The following is a 23,076-nucleotide window of genomic DNA, read 5'->3' as shown; positions in this document are numbered from 1 at the left end:
CCATATGTAAAAGAATGAAAATTGACCATTCTTTTTCACCATTCACCAAAATAAACTCAAAATGGATCAAAGACCTAAAAGTGAGACCTGAAACCATAAGGCTTCTAGAAGAAAATGTAGGCAGTACACTCTTTGACATCAGTATTAAAAGGATCTTTTCAGACATCATGTCTTCTCAGAGAAGGGAAACAATAGAAAGAATAAACAAATGGGACTTCATCAGACTAAAGAGCTTCTTCAAGGCAAGTGAAAACAGGATTGAAACAAAAAAACAACCCACTAACTGGGAAAAAATATTTGCAAGTCATATATCTGACAAAGGCTTAATATCCATAATATATAAAGAACTCTCACAACTCAACAACAAAAAATCAAACAACCCGATCAAAAAATGCACTGGAGACATGAACAGACATTTCTCCAAAGAAGATATACAGATGGCCAATAGGCAGATGAAAAGATGCTCATCATCGCTGATCATCAGGGAAATGCAAATCAAAACTACACTAAGATATCACCTTACACCCATTAGAATGACAAAAATATCTAAAACTAATAGTAACAAATGTTGGAGAGGTTGTGGAGAAAAATGAACCCTCAGACACTGCTGGTGGGAACGCAAACTGGTGCAGCCACTATGGAAAACAGTATGGAGATTCCTCAAAAAATTAAAAATAGAACTACCATACTATCCAGCCATTCCACTACTGGGTATCTATCCAAAGAGCTTGAAGTCAGCAATTCCAAAAGTCCTATGTACCCCAATGTTCATTGCAGTATTCTTTACAATAGCCAAGACGTGGAAGCAACCTAAGTGCCCATCAACAGATGAATGGATAAGGAAGATGTGGTACATATATACAATAGAATACTACTCAGCTGCAAAGCGGAACAAAATCATTCCATTTGCGATAACATGGAGGACCTTGACGTTAAGTGAAATAAGCCAGCTAGAGAAGGATAATCTGTGTATGACTCCACTCATATGAGGAATTTAAAAATGTAGACTAAGAGAACGGATTAGTTGCTACCAGGGGAAAGGTGGGGTGGGGGGTGGGCACAAAGGGTGAAGTGGTGCACCTACAACACGACTGACAAACATTAATGTACAACTGAAATTTCACAAGATTGTAACCTGTCATTAACTCAATAAGAAAAAAAAGACACCTGCACTACACGTGAAGTGGAAGAGTACTATTTGAATGTGGATGTTCCATGTGGTGATGGATTAGAGTTGTTAGACATCAGTGTGAACTTACATTTAGCTTACTATAGCTACAGATAGTTACATACAGAAATATTTGTAGATATGTGTATCTACAGGGTTTAGTATACACAAATCTATCTCCTTCCTTTGTCTGCAGAAAGGGCATAGAAGCAATGACATCCGAGTAGCCATAAACACACCTAATACCTAAATGTTGATTACTAATACCATTTCCCAAGAAAAGGAACCAAGGTTTCTTAGAGAAATGGCTGATTCTAGGGCTAGAGCAGGAAACATACAAAATTTATTTGGAGACTCTTGTGGTGCCAGAAAGTAAGAAAGTACTCAAAAGAAACGAGCAAACTAACATCACAATGAGAGTGTATCAAAGCAATAAAGGAGCCAACTGAAAGGGTTCTCAGTGGCCAAAGCAGGAAAAATTTGAGCAGGAAAACAATTAGTATTGGAATACATCCCCAAGTATAAAATAAATATCCATGAGTCAATAATAAACAGATAAATAAATAAATAGCCAAATCTCCCATGAAGAGGAATCTCAAATAATTTATGTAGATACTCTGCCCTTAAAGAAGGTAGAACGTAACTCCCGCTCCTTAAGTGTGAGCTTCACATAGGCACTTGCTTCCAAAGAGATGAGTATGGGAAGTAATCAAAATAGGCACGTGGCAGTGCAGAAACCTGACAAACACTACCTTAAGCCAAGTGATCAAGGTTAATATCAACAGTGATAAGTCAAATTGATATAAGGTACCTTTGATATGATGTGAGGAGAATGGCGCTTCACTTCTGTGGTCTCTCTCCCCAAAACACATTACCCATTCTAATCACAGGAAAAATATCAGACAAAATTCCAGTTGAGGAACATTCTACAAAATACCTAACTGGTAATCTCAAAACTGTCAAGGTCATTGAAAACAAGGAAAGTCTGAGAAACTGTCACAACCAAGAATTGCATAAGGAGACATAACTGATAAATGTAATGTAGTATCCTAGCTGGGATTCTGGGACAGAAAAAAGACTTTAGAGAAAAACTGGGGAAATTGAATAAAATATTGCCTTTAGTTAATAATAATGTATGAATATTGGTTCATGAATTGTGATAAATGGACCATACAAATTTAAGGGTGCCGGGTATGTGGCAGTTGTCCATACTCTTTTTGCAATAATTCTTTAAATCTAAAACTTCTAAAGCTAAAAGTTTGATTTAAAAATTACCCAACATTTCTGGAATTTTTAAATCATTATTTTTGAAACCTAGAATGATCAAAATACTGAAAAATGGAAATTTTTAATAGTTTGTGTTTTATTACAGGAGGTTAAAGGGATATTGTTCCAGAACTTGTGGTCTGCATGTAAGAAAAGTTCAACAGCAGGTAGCAGAGGTTTCCTAGGTATTCACAGTGTGGCATATGGAAGGGAGAGAAGAGTGGCTGCAGGGCGAGATGAAGCGTGGGAAGAGAAGGTGAGAGTATCAAGCTACACTTTAAGAAATGAGAAATAGTATAAGGAAAACGTTATTGAGTGGAGTGTGGAATTTGTGATCTGGATATAACAAAGATTACATCTATGACTTTGCACAATAGATGTGGTTTCATGGGCCTGAGATTTCTTGGCACCACAATCTCTATGTCAAAGGACTCATGCATGAGTCAAATAAAATACTACTAATAAAGCACTGGAGTGAACGGTAATGATTTTAATAACGTTAGCAGTAACAGCTACTGTTACATAAATACATATTGTTTTTCTTTTTCTTTTTTTATTGAGGTAACACTGGTTTATAGCATTACATGAATTTCAGGTGTACATAATACATATTACATGCTGGCACTTTACGTGTACTTCTTCCTTTTAGTCCCATATGTTTCCTTTTTTGCACTTGTTTGCACTCTGTTAAGTGATTTGATGCTGACGGACTCCAGAGATCCTGAAAACATCCCTACATCCCTGATGTGGGAAGTTTCTTTGTGAGAATGGTAGGTATTATTGTTCACTTTTTTTATGAGGAAACTGACATGTAGAAAACACCAGTCACATAATTAGCTAATGTAAAGCCAAAGGAGATCTGGCTTCCAAATCCTAGCACTTTTCACGACAGTAAAAAGTCCACGAAAAAATAAAGTATTATGGCCCCAGACAGGAGTCAGATACATGATGTAAGTTTTCATGGAATGATAGTATGGATAATTCCATCTGGTGGATCACCTACCATACACTTCCACTTGACTATGGTAGTGCAGTGTTTTTAGGGTATCCATATTTGTGACATATTTATCTAATTTATATTTTGCATAGATAAATGTTAAATTTTGTGTGCATATTTTAAACATTCACAGCTAATGGTGCCAAATTGGAGAAGGCAACCCAGAAGGGTACTCACTTGCTTACAGGGTAAAGATTTATACTTTATCATTTATTTATTTGCAAGTGGATAATTGAGAGGCTCTCAGTGTTAAATTGTTTGCACTCTGTTAAATGATTTGATGCTGATGGGCCCCAGATGTCCTGAAAATGTTCCTACACCCTTGATGTCTCTCTCCATACACTCATTACTGCTTTAGCATGGCTGAACATATTTACAAATTCTAGGTCACCATCTGCAAAGATGTTATCTTGTGTCGATTTCAAATAAAATGTGTACTCATATTACGAGTAATATGATGCCCTTTGAAAAATAAGATAATCTTGGACTATAAAGATCGTCAATGTATCTTTTTGGTTAGAAGTCCTGGCATAAGTGTCAGACACATCTGTTGATGATCTGAGCTTTTCTACTTAGTTGTAGACTTGGACCAAATCATGTAGCTACTCCGAGCCTCAGTTTTCTCATCTGAAAAATAGGAAGAATAATACCTCTCCAGGTTGTTATAAGAATTAGACGAGACAAGAATTATGTGAAGGGGCCAGTGCTCAGCACATAGTAAATGATTAATAAATGATTGGTTGTGTTAGGAAATGAGAATGGTAATTTTGCAAGTGTTAAACAAACGCATTTTAATTTCTCTACAAAGCATATTTTCCTTAAACTACTCACCTCTGAAATCACATTTTCCCCAAGAAAAACTGCGTGTGAAAGTCAGAAATTATATAGAAGTGATTTCTTGCTAAATTTATTCAGCTCCCATTTAACATAACATGCTTAGCTCTCCAGGTTGTTGAATTTAGCAGATACGAGACCCAGATATGAAGAAAAAGTTAGAGACACTCTGCTCGTTTGTGGCCTGGGAGATGATGGGGAGAGGAAGTGATGAGAGTATGGATGGGGGGAGGTTTTCTTTCATTCCCAGTAGGGACTCTATGAGAAGCCTCAACTCACCAGGTGTACAGACACACTTGAACAAACCTGGTATACAGAGCAGTTAGCCTGAGGAAGAACTTCCAGCTCAACTTATTTAGATGGACCTGGACTCCATGGTGTGGATGAAAGACTCAGAAGTCCCTATTGCCTCTTCCGAGTTTAAAGTCTGTGGGCACACCATGGGAAGAGGCCAGGTGACCCTGAAGCAGAGGCTGGAGTAATTGTGCCTGGTGAGGGGGCTGAGCAGAAGAGGAGACAGAAAAGATTCAAGTGGTCCAAGAGCTGCAGAGGGGCCGAGTTAGTGCCCCCAGTTGAGTCAAGAGGTATGACAGAATCAGAAATGACAGACTTCTGTCACTAGAACCCACAGGATAATTAGCAACCAGGTAGATAAGGGACAACCTGCCAGAGACCCAAAAAGCCAGTGAGACCACACTTGAGGTCTCTTGTTCTTCCTTTGCCACGTGTTGCCTAAGCCTCAACGCTCCCGCTTGGTACCTGGATGCCTTCTGGAAGAGGAGCTGGGAGAAGGGTAGAGAACAGAATTATGTGGAGCAAAGGCTTTTGCCCTAAGTCAGACTAAGTATTATCTAAAGTAACAGCTTAATTTTCCAGAGGAGACTAAGTTTTAAAACAGATAAAACCAAAGGTTAATTTTTCCTCTTCACTATCCCATGTGTCAGGGCTCAGGAGGTGCTTCAAATTAGCAAGACACAAAACAAAGGTGCATTTGTTTTCTCTACGCTGCCAGGTTGTAGTGTAAGTAAATATGCAGTCCCATTCCATTATTGTTATTGCTCTAACTACAGTTACCAACATTCCCAACATCTTTAACCAGACTACCCCAAAGTACAACATTCCAAGACGTAGTGATGGTTTGCACTGAGAACTCTCCCCGTCACTACTCACTCTAGTGTCCATTAAGTGCTTGGAATTTGGCCATTCATAGCCTTGGCAATAGAATAGAGTGTTTAATTGCAACAATCTCAACAAAGCTTTCTAGTTCAAAATGGATCAAAGCTACATACTTGGTCTCCTTAGCACCAGGTACTAACCAACCAAACTAACCATAACTGTAGGGAGAGACAAATACCTAACCAATCCATGCAGACTTTAAAATATCATTATTGATATTTCTGAAAACTCACCTCTGTCAGGGTGTTGAAAATGCCTTCCTTTTTGTGTATTTTTTTCTAGATTTCCAAAGAGTAAGTGAACAGTCTTGAAACAAACAAACATAAAGGGCTTCCACACATGTGCAATGAATTTTGAGCATAGCATGAGAAATCTCACTCATAGCTATCACACCGAATGGGAACGCCGAGGCATGTAAAAAGTGAGAGAGCAACCAACCAACATGAAAAGTCCCTCTAAGCGGATTCTTCATTAAAGGAAGTGGGCATAGTTAAAAGCCCAGATTTTCACATGCCAGCTGGGCTGCTACAAGTACAATTATGTAATTTGCACATTAAGGTGCCAAACACCTTCTGTGCTTCCTTCATTCAAGTTTTGCAGGTGTGTCAGTGAAGTAGTCTGAATTTGACATCAAGAGTGTCACAGTACGGGCTTATCTAATGTCTAAAGATTTTGGAAATCATTTGACCAATAAGAGATATTTCAGCCTGTCAAATTTGCATTGGTTCTGTTAAAATCAAAAACAGAGACCAAACTTGAAAATTCCTTGAGCAGACAAAACCAATTTAGCCATACAAACAAATTTTAATCTAACTTATTTTGCAAGGCTAACTTGACCTGGGTCATTTCTTGCTTATGCCTCTGGAAATCATAAACAAAACTGTTTCCCAAGGTTGATGGTATGAGGTAACCACTGAAAATTCTAATATTATAACCAATCACTGTGAAGAATAAACAGTCACTGCTTTCTTACTATGTAAGGTGCTTTATGACAATATACCCCGAGCCTTATTCCACGTTTTGGTTTGAGTGCTCCTGGTTTGCAAAGTGTCTTTTGGATGTGTGCACAATAAACTTTTACCAATTAATACTTCAATGATTCATCACTTTTACTTTGGCTGTTTCTGAACCTTTGACAGTTACACCTAAATGGATCAGTGCTCTGCTTGATTCAGTGATGGAAGCTAACAAAATGCAAACACTGACTTTAAATCACTTCTGCATATTAATATAATAATATATATAATAAACTATGTAATGCATAATATATTCTATAACATATATATTATACATATATAATATTATATATTAAATAATATCATCATCATCATAATGGCTACTCTGTTTAAGACACAAGACTCTGTGTGATAAACAAAGCATAGCCACTGCCCTTGAGGACTCTGTTGGAGAACAGGTTACCCAATGGAAGTTGGAACCAAGGCAGGCCTGTCATTTAGGAGCTGAAGTCACAAAGGACTTCACAGGCCACAGGCAGTGTGGGAGCTGGAGAAGAAATGTCCTAGCACTCACAGCTAAGCTTCTGTTCTCTTATTGAACATCAACAATCTTACAGAGTACCAAAATCAGACCATTCTGTGATTGTGATAAATCAAGCCAAAAACAAGACAACTGCGTAATCGTGTGTACATAGACAAACAAAATATTGTCCCCACTACAAAAATAGACCAAATATCTTCCTATCCTGGCTAATATGAGTGTCTGCTGCTTCACTATCAATCAAAACTTTAGCTCACTCCATTCTTCTCCCTTCCAGGTAAGAAGTATTAAGATAGCTAATCATAGAATCACCTCTGCTTCTGCTTAGAATCTGATGCAGAGTAAAGCCCCATTTCCTTAAAGCCTCTCCCAAACATATCCTAAAACAAGTCATTTCTGACACCTTGTCAAGAAGCCCTATGAGTCAATAATGTAACAAGTCAATAAACCCTACTCAGGTCAAATATAAGTGTGTTCCTGGTGGTCTCTGGCTGAAAGGAAATGATACGATTTTGCCTCTTTCTTTTTGAAATTCATAGAATTTTAGACTCTCAGACCTATAAATACTTGAGACCATGTAGTCTGCATGCAACTATGTGCATAAAAATTTTACAACGTTCTTGATATATTATTATGCATCCTTTAATAAACACCTCTGGTATTAAAAACATATTTACCCAATAAGGGATCCCATTTCTTCATTGTTAGATAAATAACTATAATTATCAGGAAATTATGACCTATATTGAGCCAAAATCTACCCTTCATTAACTTCATCAAGGCTCTGCTCTCTTAACTCGTGCACAGTGAGACAAATCTCTTTTTTCTGTGACATAGATTCAAATCTTTTGAGACAGCTGGTGCAGTCCTCATGTTTTCTCATTTCCAGATTCAGTATCAGTAAATCAACAGTTCTTTTGACTATTGAACATTTTCATGGATTAAACACTTTACACAAACTCAATCCTTCTCTAAACATACTCTTGTTTGTCACTGTTTCTCTTAAGGAGTGTCGGTCGTAAGTGAGAACAGTATTTCGGACAAGGACTAATCATGGCACAGCCTCTACCTTGCTTTGGATCTGTACTGTTCATTTATTGTCTCAACCCAAAAGCACATTAAGCACATTGTCGAATCCAAAAGATAAATAAAATAGATTCCAGAGCCAGACTATTATCTTGTAATCCAGGCTCTATGGTTTATCAGCTCTGTGACATTGGGAACTTATTTAAAATTTCCATGCCTCAGTTTTTCCATCAGTAATTGGGGATAAAAATGATACCTGCATCATAGGGTGGCTTTGATGAATAAATATAAATAAAATAGTTACAAAAGTATTTTTCACAAAGTAAGTGATATATAAGCATTTTCTCTTACTATTTGCTGTTGTCTTTGAAACACATCTTTGTATCTATAATTTTGTCTATTCTGAGTTTGTGCCTTTAAACTCTAAGTGTTTAAGTTTATAATTATTCTTATTAGATTTTATTTTTTAGGTTTGACTCATAATTCTACCATTTTGAGGACATTCTTAACTTTGAGCCTCTAAACTACTTTATTCAATGTCCATCTCAGTTTTATGTCACCCCAAAATGAGATAAGCTCTTTCCTGAAGATAATGAACATACGTTTGAGTTGGAAAGATATGAGGGCAGAGGCCTGAACATGTCCTTAGGCATCTCCCTCCAGATTAATGGATTTGTTAGTAACGCCCTTTGTAAATGGTCGTTATAGAAATCATGAATCTACCAATAGTACAATCATCCAACCCAATTTCTTCATTTTTTAAAAGTATATTATAAGAAATTCTGCCAAATGAGTTTCTGAAATCTTGACATAGTCTTTAACATAACTCTGAACCAATATGTAGGAATACTATTAAAAATAATGTATTCAACTGGCATAACTTAATCACAAAACTTCATGCTGTCACTTCTTTAAATTTTCAAAGATATATCATTTTATATTTTCTGTCACAACATCAAGCTCACTGGCTCATAGGTGTCGCTAACTTTATACTGTTTTTGAAAATTGGGACAATATATGCTAATCTTTATCATTCCCTATAGATGCTATTTGACATAGCTTTTCATACGTCACCCACATTAGTTTATCAATTTCATCTGAACTCAATTAGAAATTGATATGCATTTCACTGAACTCTATGAACAACAGTTTTAACAGAAAAAGTTTGAAAACAGAAGGTTTTGACATCACCAGACCACAAACTCTTTGGGGTATGGGCCTTACATATCTAAATTCCACCAATCAAGTGTTCCAATTAACTAGGTTTCAGGTCAGTGACTCAAACTTTTTGACAGTGCGTCACACACACTAAGAAATACACTTTACACTGACCTCTCTTTCACTCTCTTTTACACACACACATAGAGAACATGCTTGATCTTACTATATGATATTTTCCATCCTGTTCTAGAAAAAGCTGCTCCCTAAACTCACCAAAGTGATTTTATAGCCCACTAATAAACAAGCCACAATCCATGGTTAGAAAAACACTGCTCCGAAACATTAATGTTGCATCTTTTTCTGACCGAACCTAATATAACACTAACTATCCCAGTAACACTGGCTCAAATTTCTCTCAATCAAGAGTGGCTAGACTATGCTGCAGAAACGACTTCAAAATCTCACTGGCTTAAAACTACAATGTTTTATTTTGCAATCTTCACATACATGGCAAGCTTCTAAGCCATCCTCATATGAGGAACCAAGCTGAGGGAGGTTCCATTTCTGTGTTACCATTATTGCCAAGTAAGAAAAAGAAATAGGGCAAATCATCAGTCAGTTCTCTAAGTTTCCACTTAGAATTGACACTGTGATTCACGTACACTCCTAGTTTATGTGCCAAAACAAATCTTGTGGACACCTTCAGAGCAAAGAGATCAAAAATATTTTAATTTACCATATGTCCAAATGGAAGAGATTAGAATAATTACGAACAGTCCTACTGACTACCACAATCCTTGTGATCACTACTGAGTACAAATACTCAGTTCAACATACATCTCCCAGGCAATCAAGGCAACAAGCTCAAAGGCCAGGACGCCCCAGTGATGCTCACTCAGTGTTCTCTGTGGCCTTGACCTCTGACTCCTGCTGTTTTACCTTCTCCATTATCCGTCTTGTGTTGAAGATTATACTTTGGATGTTAGAAAGTCAGTGGTAATCATATATCAAATTCTCTCTTAATATAGGCCGATAGTCTTTTTGATAGTATGAATTTCTCAGAAAAATTTACTCCTTATGTATTTATTACAGTCAGATGTATATGCAAATTATCATATCCATTGTTTGGTTTTTAACATAATTTTCATTATTTCTATATATTTTTTGCTTTCTTCATGTTCCCCCACCATACGTCTTATTCTCTTGAAGTAAATAGTGACTTTTAATTTCTTTTCTCTAATCAATGTTCTTTCTCCAGTTAAAAGCATTTACTGGTTGCCAGCATTGTAATTGGGTCTTTGCTCTGAGATTAACTTAATTCATGGATTTGAGTATGAAAACCATATCCTTAATTTGATTCTCCTTACAAGGTTTAACCTTTGTTGCTCAAAAGCTTTCTCAGTTTTATCTTTTACCGTTAGGGTTGAAAAGCACTTATCTTTCTAACCCTATGAAAACTCTGAAGTCTAGACTCTCTCTAACCCCTTTCATTGCTGCTCACAAACCAGCCAATGCTTTGTTGTGCTCCTCTCATTTTTGTAACGTCTTGTCAAAAGCAACCAGGATTAACCCAAGCACGTAGTGGCATTCTGTTTTCCAATCTCTTCTCCTAGAACTCCAGGTTCAATAGGTATTTGTTTTTCTTCCAAATTATTGCAGGCAACAGGTTTAACATGTATTTTGTGATTTTATAACATAGGTCGCAGCTTTTCAGCCTGCGGTAATAGTTTCTTTACTGACTGTCAACTGAACAGTAAGCAAATGATATGTATTTGAGTGCAATTTAAGTGCGTGTTGTGGCAGAACTCGAATGCTGACAACCAATTTCCGAACCATTCAGTAAAGGCTACGTCCTAAAATATTTCTCAATAGAAGTTTATTTTTCATTCATGTAATAAAACAGGTTTTTGTTCCTGTTTATCAAATGGCTGTCCTTTAGCAGTCAAACTTCCATATACTGTGGCCCCAGAGGACTTGGTGTCATCTGAGTTCTGTGGTAGAAGGTACAGGGCTTAAAATCACAACAGTCTATTTTTCACTCATGCTACGTGTCTAGTGCAGGTCAGCTGGGGACCAGCTCTGGTTGTCCTCTTGTAAGTACCAAGCCAGGGGGAATCCATCTCTGTGTTTCACAATTGCTGAGGTAGCAAAAAGGGGACATGAGAATTGCATACTGGCTCTTAAAAATTTTGCCTAGGTAGCATGACAGCTCCTAATTTCAAAGGGGGTGGGGAAATGAAATCATACTATATGCCCAGAAGGAGGATATAAAATATTCGTGACTAGACTCAATGACTACGCCTTTATTTTTGTGTGTGTTTTCGGCTAGATACTGTGCTAAACACTGCATATATCTTCTCAAAATAATTATGTAAATTGAAAATCATTATCTATTTTTTTTTTATCACGTGGAAACTGAGACTTGGCAAAGGGAAAAGGTATATACAAAGCCAAACATTGACACTGGGTGTGTTTGTCTCCAATGCTGGTCCTCTTAGTCACTTAGAGGAAAGGAAGCAAAATTAGTGTAAGCGCATCAGACCCTGGCTCTCCTCTTTGGAGATACTTACTGCTTAATTCCTCCAGGTGTTCGATGCTCTTAAGTGATTCTCTTCATTCTTTTCCAAATACCTTCCCAAATACTCACTAATCCCTCTCCCAATATAGTATTAATGAGATTACACTAAAGAGCTGTAACAAATAGATTCTAAAATATTTCTCAATATAATAAAAGTTTCTCATTCAGGTAATAAAACAGGTATTTGTTCCTGTTTATCAAATGGCTATCCTCTAGATGTTGATTTAGCAGCCAAACTTCTACATATTGTGGCTCTGGAGGACTTGGTGTCATCCGAGTTCTGTGGTAGAAGCCTCAGCCAAGAGTTGTACATCTCAATTCTGCTCATATTCGATTGGCAAATATTAATTATGGCCATATCCAGCTCTACGAGAAGCTAAAAAATGTAGTCCTCAGCTGGGAAGCTACTTCCTAGCTATGACTACAGCTATAGATGAGGATAATGGATTTTTTTGACAGCTAACCCTAACACTTGCATATACACAGAAACACACACACAAATGCAAACACACACACACATATATGCATACGTGATGCCCCATCAAAATCTGCTTCCAGGGAAGGTCTGATATTAATCATTTATACCTTACTGTATATTTCATTCAGTTCCTCTTCTGAAAGGTTTTCCCTGGGAAATTCTTATATTCCCATCTTAGATATATTTTACAAAACCTATGTTAAACGGGGCTCCATGGTCAAGAAATTTGGAAAGTGCTGGTTTAAAGAAAGGAAAACTGGTTTTTTTCTCAGAGAGTTTTTCACAGCTGTTGAATGTGTTAATACAAATTATAAATCTTTAAGAAATGAATATTACATGCAGCTTTTCCCCAAAATAATTGACCAGAAAACTTTTTTGAAGAACCTTTTTTGTCATTTAGAATTACTAGGGTGCCTGGGGCACCCAGTTTTGGAAACAGATTTTGAGGAATTTAAAACTCTGGTGAGCTTGAAAAAGTCAAGATATGGGTTAGTTCCCAGCCCTAAAATGATAATATAGAGAGATATTTTTCCACATAGGTGTAAAACTATTCTCCTACAAACTTGTGCCTGCTGTTTTGCAGTAGATCACTCCAGAAAGAGGTGCCCCAGAGCCCTGACTCTGAACTGCAGAATACCTTCTGCTCTGACAGATGGGGGCCTGACAAGCTGTTGTTGCCATCAATACAATGCAAATGTGAATTCTCTTTACAGCTTTGAACAGGGCTCTTTTATGGCAGCAGAAGACTGGTCTGAGGCCCTCAGGAGCACTACCAAAGGAGAGGACGCCTTCATTTCTGTGAAGTCTCCACCCCATTCTGTGCTCCCTGTCTGAAGCCAGATAATAAAAATAATCCCCAAAACAAACAAAAGATTTTATTTGCTGGCCAAATTTCAGATCAATAGAGCAGTTGGGAAGGAGCCAAGATTCAGAAGCTTGCATGGTGAGAGAGGCTACAGATCATTAAAGAGGAACAGAGCCATAAAACACCAACACAATTGGCACAACCGACTGCAGTGCTTTTGGCAGGCTCTGCACAGAGGCCACGGATTGAATGTTCCTGGAAACTAGCACAACCCTCTCCACCAACAATGTGGGTGAGGCCCTCTTAGGTCACCTGAAAGGTACGCCGGGGGCCCATGTGGGAAGGTCGCTTTAACCCTCCGGATGATTGAGGCTCTGTGTTGCATAGCGCTTGGGAGCAGTGTGCTCGTCAGAAACAATCTATTTACATAGCAGCATTTAAACACAGAGGACCAGGGTCCTTTTCACACTTATCATGCCTGGAAAGGTTGGCAAATAGCAGTTCAATATCTTGAAGTAACTGTTAGAAATCATAGCATATAGCCTATACCAATCTTTAACACATGTTATTTTCAATTTTCTGGAAAATGGCAGCCTCCAGGTGGGGGTATGCTAGTTCTCATTTGTCAAAATAAATGTATGAATGAATATATAAATGAATGAGGTAAATCTACTCTGAAGCCAAACTTTAAGAGGGATAGATTGAAAATCCATGCTCGTTAGGGCTCAACTAGACTTGTCTGGTTGGTATCCCTAACTTTAAGCAAACATTAAATTTCAAAATTAATTATTAACATACAGAAAAAGGTGGAAGTTGCTTACAAACTGGTTGTTTTCTTTACAAGAGGATTTACCGTAAGATTACTTTTGAAAAATTAAGGTACAATTTACATAGAGCAAAACACACAGATGTTAGGTGAGCAATTTGGTGAGTTTTGACAAATGTATATATCCATGCAGGTGACACACAAATCAAGCTATAGGCCATTTCCCTCATCCCAGGTAATTTCCTCACACTCTTTTATAGTCGCTTCACCCTCACGCAACCATAGGCAATTACTGCTCTGTTTTCTATCCCTGATATTAGTTTTGTCTGTTCTGACCTTCATGTACTGAAATCATACAGTATGTACTCTTTCATATCTGACTTCTTTAGTTCTTTAGTCTTGTGAGATTCACTAATATTATTGAGTGTTATCAATATTTCATTCTTTTTATTGTTGTGTAGTATTCCACCATTGCTAGCCCTGGTGATCTAGTGGTTAAGATTCCATGCTCTCACCACCTGGGTTCATTTCCCGGTCAGAGAACAACAACACCCCTCTGTCATCGCCATGCTGTGGTGACTCTGTGTTGCTGTGATGCTGAAAGCTATGCCACCAGTATTTCAAATACCAGCAGGGTCACCCATGGCAGACAGGTTTCAGTGGAGCTCCCAGACTAAGACAGACTAGGGAGAAGGATCTGGCCACTCACTTCTGAAAAAACCAACCATGAAAACCCTATGAACAGCAGCAGGGCATTGTCTGATACAGTGCTGGAAGGTGAGAGGATGGCGCAAAAGGACCAGGCAGGGTTCACTCTGCTGTACATAGGGTTGCTAGGAGTTGGAATCCCCTTGAAGGCACTAACAACAAATTCCGCTGTATGAATATGTCTCCTATTCATGGACATTGGAATTGCTTCCTGGTTTGGTTTATTATAAATAAAGTATTTAAAACATTCTTTTATTTATTTTTTAAACAAGATATAATTGACATATAATATTGTATTAATTTTAGGTGTACAATGTCATGATTTGATATATGTCTATACTGTGAACCGATTATCACAAGAATTTAGTTAACATCCATCAACACACATAGTTACAAAATTTTTACTTCTCGTGATGGGAACTTTTAAAAACATTCTTGTGCAAATCTTCTTTTGATGTATGTTTTTATTTCTCTTAGGTCAAAACCTTGGGGAGGAATTCCTGCCTCAGAGGGCAGGTATGTGTTTAACTTTCAGAGAAACTGCCAAATAGTTTTCCAAAGTGGTTGGATATGTGAGAGTTCATCTTGATCCATAATCTCATCACTATTTCCAGTACTCAATTCTAGCAATTCCAGCAAGTGTAAAGGATATCTCATTATGGTTTTAATATGCATTTTTCTGACAATTAGTGATGTTGAATATCTTTTTATGTTCTTATGGACAGTTTATATATCTTCTTTTTACTATAGAGTTATTTTTTAATAATTATATAAAAATATATATAAAATCATTTTAGTATCTCTAGCATATAGTAGGTATTCAACAAATGTTCACTGAATTAATTAGAAAGCTCTTCTAGCATTTTCAAAACATGATATGATTTTGAAAATGTATTTTTATAAATATTTATCAATATATAAATTTAGACATGTTATGAGTGAGTTTAGCACTAAGTATGATCTCTACCATTCATACCCCATCAAAATGGACCCACTCAGTTTCTTGATTGGCCCAAGTAATATATGGCACAAGTAAATTCACATGTATGACTCATAGCAAAACCCCTGAGCGGGACAATGGATGACTCAGTGTTAGATATTCAACACAGAATAGAGAATGAACTTCTCTATGAAAGATCTAAATCCCAGCCCAAGATCTGCAATTTGCTAGCTGTATAAATCACTTAACCTCTCCGAGTCCCAGCTAATCGTCTGTATGATGGGTATGAAAATATCATCTCTCTCAGAGATCTACTGATGAGAAATCAATTGCATAAATCGAAGAAACGCAATCCTGGGCTTGCTTAGGGGGAAGGTTGTCCTGAGACAAAGTCTGCAAAGAATGCTCGTGCTCATCTGACTACATGTTCCTGGAAAGCAAAAAGCCTGAAGGACTCCAAAATTACCTAGAGTGCCTCATATGGTGTCTTACTTTTCAAAACAGACCCCAAATGAAGATGATTTGTAAGCAAGGATAAGATTATATTAGGTCTTAGGTACAGGTTTTTTGGGGTGAATGAAACAGGGCTATTTAATTAAAAATAAACATTTATAAAACAAACAAAGCCGATAGAAAGCATGTAGTCATTAGTACACAAAACCTGTATATGATGAAGCCCATTCAAACAAACTTAATAATACAGAAACACACCTAGTGCAATTATAGTCCCTGATTTAAATCTTTTTTTTTGCATGAATAGTTACATCCTTGTGAATCAACACTTAAAAGCCAAAAAAAAAATTTTTTCTTGAAAGTGACACAAACTTGCTTCACAAGCTGGAAAAAGATGTTGCTTCTAATTAATTTTTGTTGCAAAGCATAAATCCATATTTCGCTATCATTTTAAAATAAAGTACCTTCTTATAATTCCTGTCCAAGGACTTCTCCTATATGTATATAACAAAATGAGAATACAATAATGAGAAGGTAAATTATTTAAATTTATTTACTGAAGGCAAATTTGTATCAATCACAACCTTGATTTAACATTTTGATCATTTTAATATTACCACAAATGTTCTTCTTCAGATTATGAACATTTCTTCTTTTAATAAATGCATTATGATGCAGCTCTGAACTAAGTACTGTTTTTTTCCTGCAGGTAAGATTTGTTTTTCAGATTTTTTTTTGTTTACAAAAAGCATAACAAAAGTGCTTTAATGTATTATAACCAGATCAGAATTTAAATATTTATATATACAATCACAGATATATATAAAGTTAAAATTAACTTTATCTTAAATTCTATTTGTTTACGATGCATGACTCTAGGTGTTTCTATTTCTTTTTATTTTATTTCTACTGCAAAAGATAATCTAGCCAAATCTTAACACAAACAAAACAAGAAAAAATTCTTGTTGTGTGTGTTTGTGCGCATTTTTCACCTATTATAAAGAACTACGAGACAACTAGAGAGAAAAAAATCAAGTAATTGCCTCTGTTCTGCAGGTAGATTAACAGAGCATATCTAGAAAGTTGATATAATTTAATGGTAAGTTTGAATTTTCATTGTATATCTGATATTCAAGGAGTTCTGTCCGTGGTTTATACAATGTTTTAGGTGGATTATGTTCTTTACACAATTGTTGTATTGCTGAAAAGATATATATTGATTTCTGGAAATAAAAACCATATTTTACATTCATTTAGGTGGTTTACTGTTTTGAAGAACTCTGATGAATTTTGTCCTAAACCTCATCAATCTTTTGTAATCCAAATTATTTCTCCCTAATTTATCTGAAGTTTGGAAACTTGAATTCTTATAAAATTCTTATAATGTGAGTGCTAACTCTAGATCTTTCTTCCTCCATGTTGTCCGATAAGCTATGATTTGTATTATTGTAGTATGCAATACTGTGTGATTTTCTATATACCCAAGTAATAAACAATATCCATGAGCTGTTGTATACATTTGTCCCTCTTCCTCCAAAATTGGATTTGTTTCTTGTATTTCAGGGAGGAAGGACCAGAGTAGTATAATTGGCATAGTTTGGGGGAGAAATTGTATTTATTTAAGCCATGTTTAATCTTGTTGACATGTTTTAAAATATGTAGGAAAGATAATTTGAAAATTTAGTCAGATTGGATTGTCAACTTCCAGATGTAGTCCAGAATTAGAGAATTAGGATTAGAAGGCAGAAGGAGGCCTCCATAAATTTTACTGGATCCTCTTTAATAGGAATATTGTCAGTTACTCAAGGGGAAAGAGAAGAAGGTAATTTACATGAATGGCTTGGGAGATAATGGGGAAAATATTGCAATTAAGAATTTCAAATATCAGGAGATAGCTTAGGCTGGGTTAATCTATTCACTTGAAGGCATTTGCTAACCCAACTCAGGAACAGAAATATTTAAAAGGAGTAATTAACACTTGCATATTAATTAACAGGTGTGTATACAGACTGAAGGAGATGGAAGCAATGCAAAGGATCTGAGACAGTAGCCCGAGGTAAGAAGAAAGAGAATCAAGTCAGTGTTTCTTAGAAGACAGATCCATTGGGGAAGATGCTTACCAAGGTTGTCAGTAAGAATTCACAGAAGCAAATATAGATAAAAAACAATAGATGTAAGGAATCTTGAGCTATTCCAATTAGATAGATAGCTTGGCACAAGAGTGGAGGTGGTATCAGAAGCAGACAACAGGTAGATGTCCAAGTAGGCTGACTGGTTGGTCTTTGGGCTAAAGCCATGAAGAATAGGATTTGGGGCCTGAAATATACCAATTAGAATACGAGTTGGCTATGTCCGACCTTACTCGCAGGCTGTTTTCCTAGACATACGAACCCTACCTTCACCTCAAAATTCCTGTGAAAAGCTGCTCATATTTATCCAAGAGTATTTCTCTGGCTCTGCCATTTTGTCTCTGCCCCAACTTTCCATACACCCACTCTGTGCTACCAGAACTTGGCTTTGTCTCTTGATTTTGCTCCTTTGCCTTAATTTAGAATTGGTTACTCAGCTCCAGCTTGTCTATTTAATGACTGACTCAGAATTCCTAGAGGGTGCTTTCTCTGGTCCCTAGACTTTGTGCCAAGAGACTGTAGCTAAGGATTACACAGTGCTCAGATCTAGCACTGGATACCACTAGCCCACCCAGCTTTTTATTTAAGAAAAAAAATTGATGATGGATTTGCTAACTTGGTTAGAACTGGCTCACTTAAGATTGAATCTAAAGGGTAAATACATCAGCTAAATACTAAGCAAAACTTCAAAAGGCAGGGATGAGAATTTTTGTGGTACAAAAAGTTTACGCGCATTGTTTCATTTAATCCTTACAACACTACCACAGGAATTATTGTGTCTATTTTGCAGGTGTGCGAATTTAAGTTCAGAGAGAGTCAGTAGTTGAAGGTAGGTGGTGAAGCTGCTAAGTTACAAAGCTGGGTATGAAACCCAGGTTTATTTGATATAATCAAATAATCATTTTATTTCTACTTCACTGTGGAAATAAGATTCCCTTCATCAGGCCCTTTGCTTTGGATTCTGATAAATAATGAAATAAATTCTCCTAGACAGGACAGAGGGCTGATCTGACAGGCCCTAATCCTTTATCATGTCTCCTCTTTTCTCTACCATCCAGCAGGTGGGAAGTTCGAGCAGAATGAAGAACTCAGAGGTCTCAAAACCAGCACTCCCACTTCTGGGTATACATCCAAAAGAAGAAAAATCAGTATCTTGAAGAGATACCTGCACTCCCATGTTCATCGCAACATTATCCACAATAGCCAAGATGTGGAAACAGCCTAAGTGTCTGTTGATGGATGAATGGAAAAAGAATATATGTATGGAATATTATTCAGCTATAAAAGAGGGAATTCCTGCCATTTGTAACAACAAGGATGGACTTAGAGGACATTATCCTAAGGAAATAAGCCAGATACAGAAAGGCAAATATGGCATAATCTCACTTACATGTGGAATCTAAAAAAGTCAAACTTATAGAAGGAGAGAGTAGAATGGTGATTACTAGGGGCTGAGGAGGTGGGGTAGGGGAAACGGAGAGATGTCCATCAAAAGGTATACAGTTTCAATTATAAGATGAATACATTCTGGGGATCTGATGTACAACATGGTCACTATGGTTAATTGTATACAAGAAAGTTGCTGAGAGTGTAGATCTTAAGTGTTCTCACCACATACACAAAAAAGGTGACTATGTGAGGTGATGGAAGTGTGAATTAGCTTGATTGTGGTAATCATGTCACAGTGTATATATATATATATATATATATATATATAAAATATATAATCATCACATTGTATACCTTAAGTATATATACATTTTTTTGTCAATTACATCTCAATAAAGCTTGAAATAAAACTGTATATAAAGAAAGTAGTGTTCTCATGCTGAGTCCTATTCTACAGTATACCTGAAGAGGAAGCCAGGAAAAGGGGAATAAAATCCATGGTTACTGAGTTTAGCTAGTTAGTTCAGGGACTTGAGGATGTGTATCAAGATGATTAAGAACAGGCATTACCATCCAAGTCATTTGGTTTATAAAAAAGGACCTGAATTTACCAGTTTAGGGCAGGAGATACAAACTATATATATCTGATTTGACCAGCAGATGGGTTTTGTTTGGCCCACAGTGAGTTATTTTGTTTTTTCTTAAAATGTCTTTAGGTAGGGTATACATTCTCTAATTTAACACAGTTTCTATAATTTTCTGTTGTCTTACCCTCACTACTTAACTCAGTTATAGTACCCATGGACCTGGTCTTAAGGCATTTGAGATTGCGCCTCTGGAATGGAGACTGGGTGGGGAAATTAACATAGGATCAATAAAGAGAAGGGGAGAAGAAAGAGGCTCACTTGTACTTCTCTGCTCATTTAATCTCCTCAGTAAATTTGTGTGGGAGTAACTACCACCATTTCACGGAGGAGAAAACTGAGGATCAGAGAAGTAAAATCATTGTTCTTAAGCACACGGGCCAGAGGGAATTAGACAGGAGTCCAACTCAAGTCTGCTTCATCCAAAATCAATATTCTTGGCAATACACTGAGCTGCCTGTTGGCCCCCAGTCCTACCTGATCACCTGGGCACAGCTCTTCAAAATGAAAGCATATGGTCTCTGGGGGATGCAATAGTTGGGTTTTTTTTTTCTCTCCACAACTCTTGCCCAGCAATTTTCAAACAATTTTTAGCAGTGGTTCTCAAATTATACGCTGCATAAATATCACCTGGGAAACTTGTGAAAAATGCAGATTCACCACCTGACCACTCTTGGAGAAACTGCAATATAGAAGTTGAAGCATATAGTAGAGAGAAGCATCATCATAGGCATGAGGAAGGAGTGAGAAAACCTACTGTGCATATTAATGCCAGGCCCTTTTGTATGTGGATCATTAACATTTCCAAACTTCTAATGAGATATATAAACTGTGTTGAGTTCAGTGAACCTAGAATTCTCTCCTCAGCATTATGAGATTTTAGAACTTTCCCTATCAGCTGAATTCTTTTGTTAGTATATGTAATTGCAAATTAAGTCAGTGAGAGTCATGCCCAAATGCTTCAGAACTGATATAAATACAATCACCAGAAGAGTTAAAGACTTGAGCCAAATATTGCCTTTAACTGATTTCAGTGAGAGTATATGCAGTCATATCAAGTTAGCATATATTGTTATAAAATCTAGTTTATAATAAATTTATGAAAACATGTCCCACTGAGTACTACTCACCAAAGTATTCTCTAGGTTAATGCCTGACATGCAGGGGAATCTCTACACATTTCTATTGAATGAATACATAAAAGTACTGAATCAAAAAAAGCCATGCACTTTAATATTTTTAAACAACAAACATTTGAGGTTCCCTTTTTAGAATGTATTTTTGTGCCAGTTAATAAGTCTACTCTAGAAAACATCGTTTTATACCAAAGGATTGTCTACGAGCTCACCTTTTTCATCATATATTCAAAATAACTTTTCTCAATTCCAAACATCATACCTGCATTTAAACAAGAAAATTTAGATGTGTGTGCATGCATGTGTGTATTGTGTGTATGTGAGTGTGTGGTAAATCTACAGTCTCTGAGGGTGAACTTAAGAGAGGGACATTCCTAAAACATTTTAAGCAACTGAGCCATCAAAATTGTAATAATTTTATAACATTTCACAACAACAATTTTGAAAAAAATAATACTCATTTTTATGTACAAGTTCTGATTCTTTCTTTCTTCCTTCTTTCCTTCCTTCCTTCCTTTCTTCCTTCTGGTTTCAGAGGCTCACGTGATCCTATTCAAGGCTCGTCATTCTTCATGCCTTTTTATCTCTGCTAGGATCTTGTTTCTTCAGCATTTTGTTTCTGGCTACCTGTGCATGGACTCCCTCTTTATTGCCCTTTTCCCCATCTTAGCCAAGATTCTTGATAAAAGGGTATATAGGCACTCTGTACACTTTCTCGCCTCCCAGTCACACTTCAAGCAGCCATCGTCAGAGTTTATTTATACCATCTACTGACGATGCCAGTGGGCTTTCGCACTCCTCATCCTACTAGACTGCCCTCTTGCATTTGACCCTTCTGACAGTTCCTGTTTTCTTTAACATTTCCCTCCCTTGGTTTCAGTGACACTGCTTACGCCTGCTCTCCTCCCACCTCTTTGATCTCTCTTTTCTGTTTCCTTCTTGCTCCCTTTACTCTCATCTCCACTAAACCATGGTATTTCCTCAGGTGATGTCCTTGACTTTTTCTCTTTCCACTCTATACACTTTCCCTGGGTTATTTCATCCTAGCGACTCTCAAATCTATATCTTAAGCCTCAGCTTCACTCTTGAGCTTTCTGAACACGTACAGTGGACACTGGCTATGTCTACATGGATGTACAATGGGCACCTCAGAACAGCTTATTCAAAATGGACTCTGTCTTCTTTTGCTTAACAATCTGCTTTAGCTTACATAATCTTTTATCTCAGGGAACAGTATTACCAATCACCAAGCAATATAAATCCAGGGGAGGATAGATAATGCCCACCTAAGAAACTTCTTTGATGCCTTCCTGCTCATACATTAGTGTGATTGTGTATGTAATCACACATTAATGTATGGAATGTAATCATACATTAATCTGAATTTGTGTTGCCTTTGTGTCCTTGATGTGTCCCATATCAAAACTCTCTTCTCCATCTCCCCTAACACTGCTAGGAGGTGGAAAATAAGAGACTTTAAAGTCAAGCAGTGGCAGACCTTTCCTCCCCGCCCCCACCCATCCCCAGCAGTCTGCAATTTTCTTCTCTCCGTCATGAAATCTCTTCAGATTCCCAGCTCCCTACAACTCCTCTGGTAGAATTGATAGTCCTCTGCTTTGTATTTCCCCAAACTCTTTACAAACCCCTGTCTGTGTAGCTCTTGTTTACATATCTGTTTTCCTTTGTTAGATTATCATCTTCTTGAGTAAAGGGGTTATATTTTATTCTTCTCTCTATGCCTACCACAGAACATTTTATATAGTTCCTATAAGACACAATACATTTTAAATAAGTGAATGTAAAAACTAATTTTTTGAGGATTAAACACTAGAATTTGAATAAGTTATAAAAGTATAATCAATGATAAAACAGGCGCTCATTCTATTTGATGACATTTATTGAATACTCAGTGTGTGCCTTGAGTA

The 23,076-nt window shown here is 36.9% G+C and overlaps 1 long non-coding RNA gene across 1 annotated transcript; it reads left to right on the top strand.

The window, feature by feature from the left end:
- Positions 1-14,436: 14,436 nt before the first annotated feature.
- Positions 14,437-19,660, top strand: LOC139079108 (uncharacterized). The gene is made up of 4 exons (XR_011532417.1): positions 14,437-14,976; positions 17,850-17,909; positions 18,773-18,811; positions 19,041-19,660. It is a non-coding gene; the product is annotated as an uncharacterized lncRNA (long non-coding RNA).
- Positions 19,661-23,076: the final 3,416 nt, after the last annotated feature.

Source organism: Equus przewalskii, chromosome 24, assembly GCF_037783145.1.
Source record: "Equus przewalskii isolate Varuska chromosome 24, EquPr2, whole genome shotgun sequence".
NCBI lineage: Eukaryota > Metazoa > Chordata > Mammalia > Perissodactyla > Equidae > Equus > Equus przewalskii.
The sequence above is the reverse complement of the archived record's forward strand: the minus strand, read 5'-3'. Positions and strand labels throughout refer to the sequence as shown.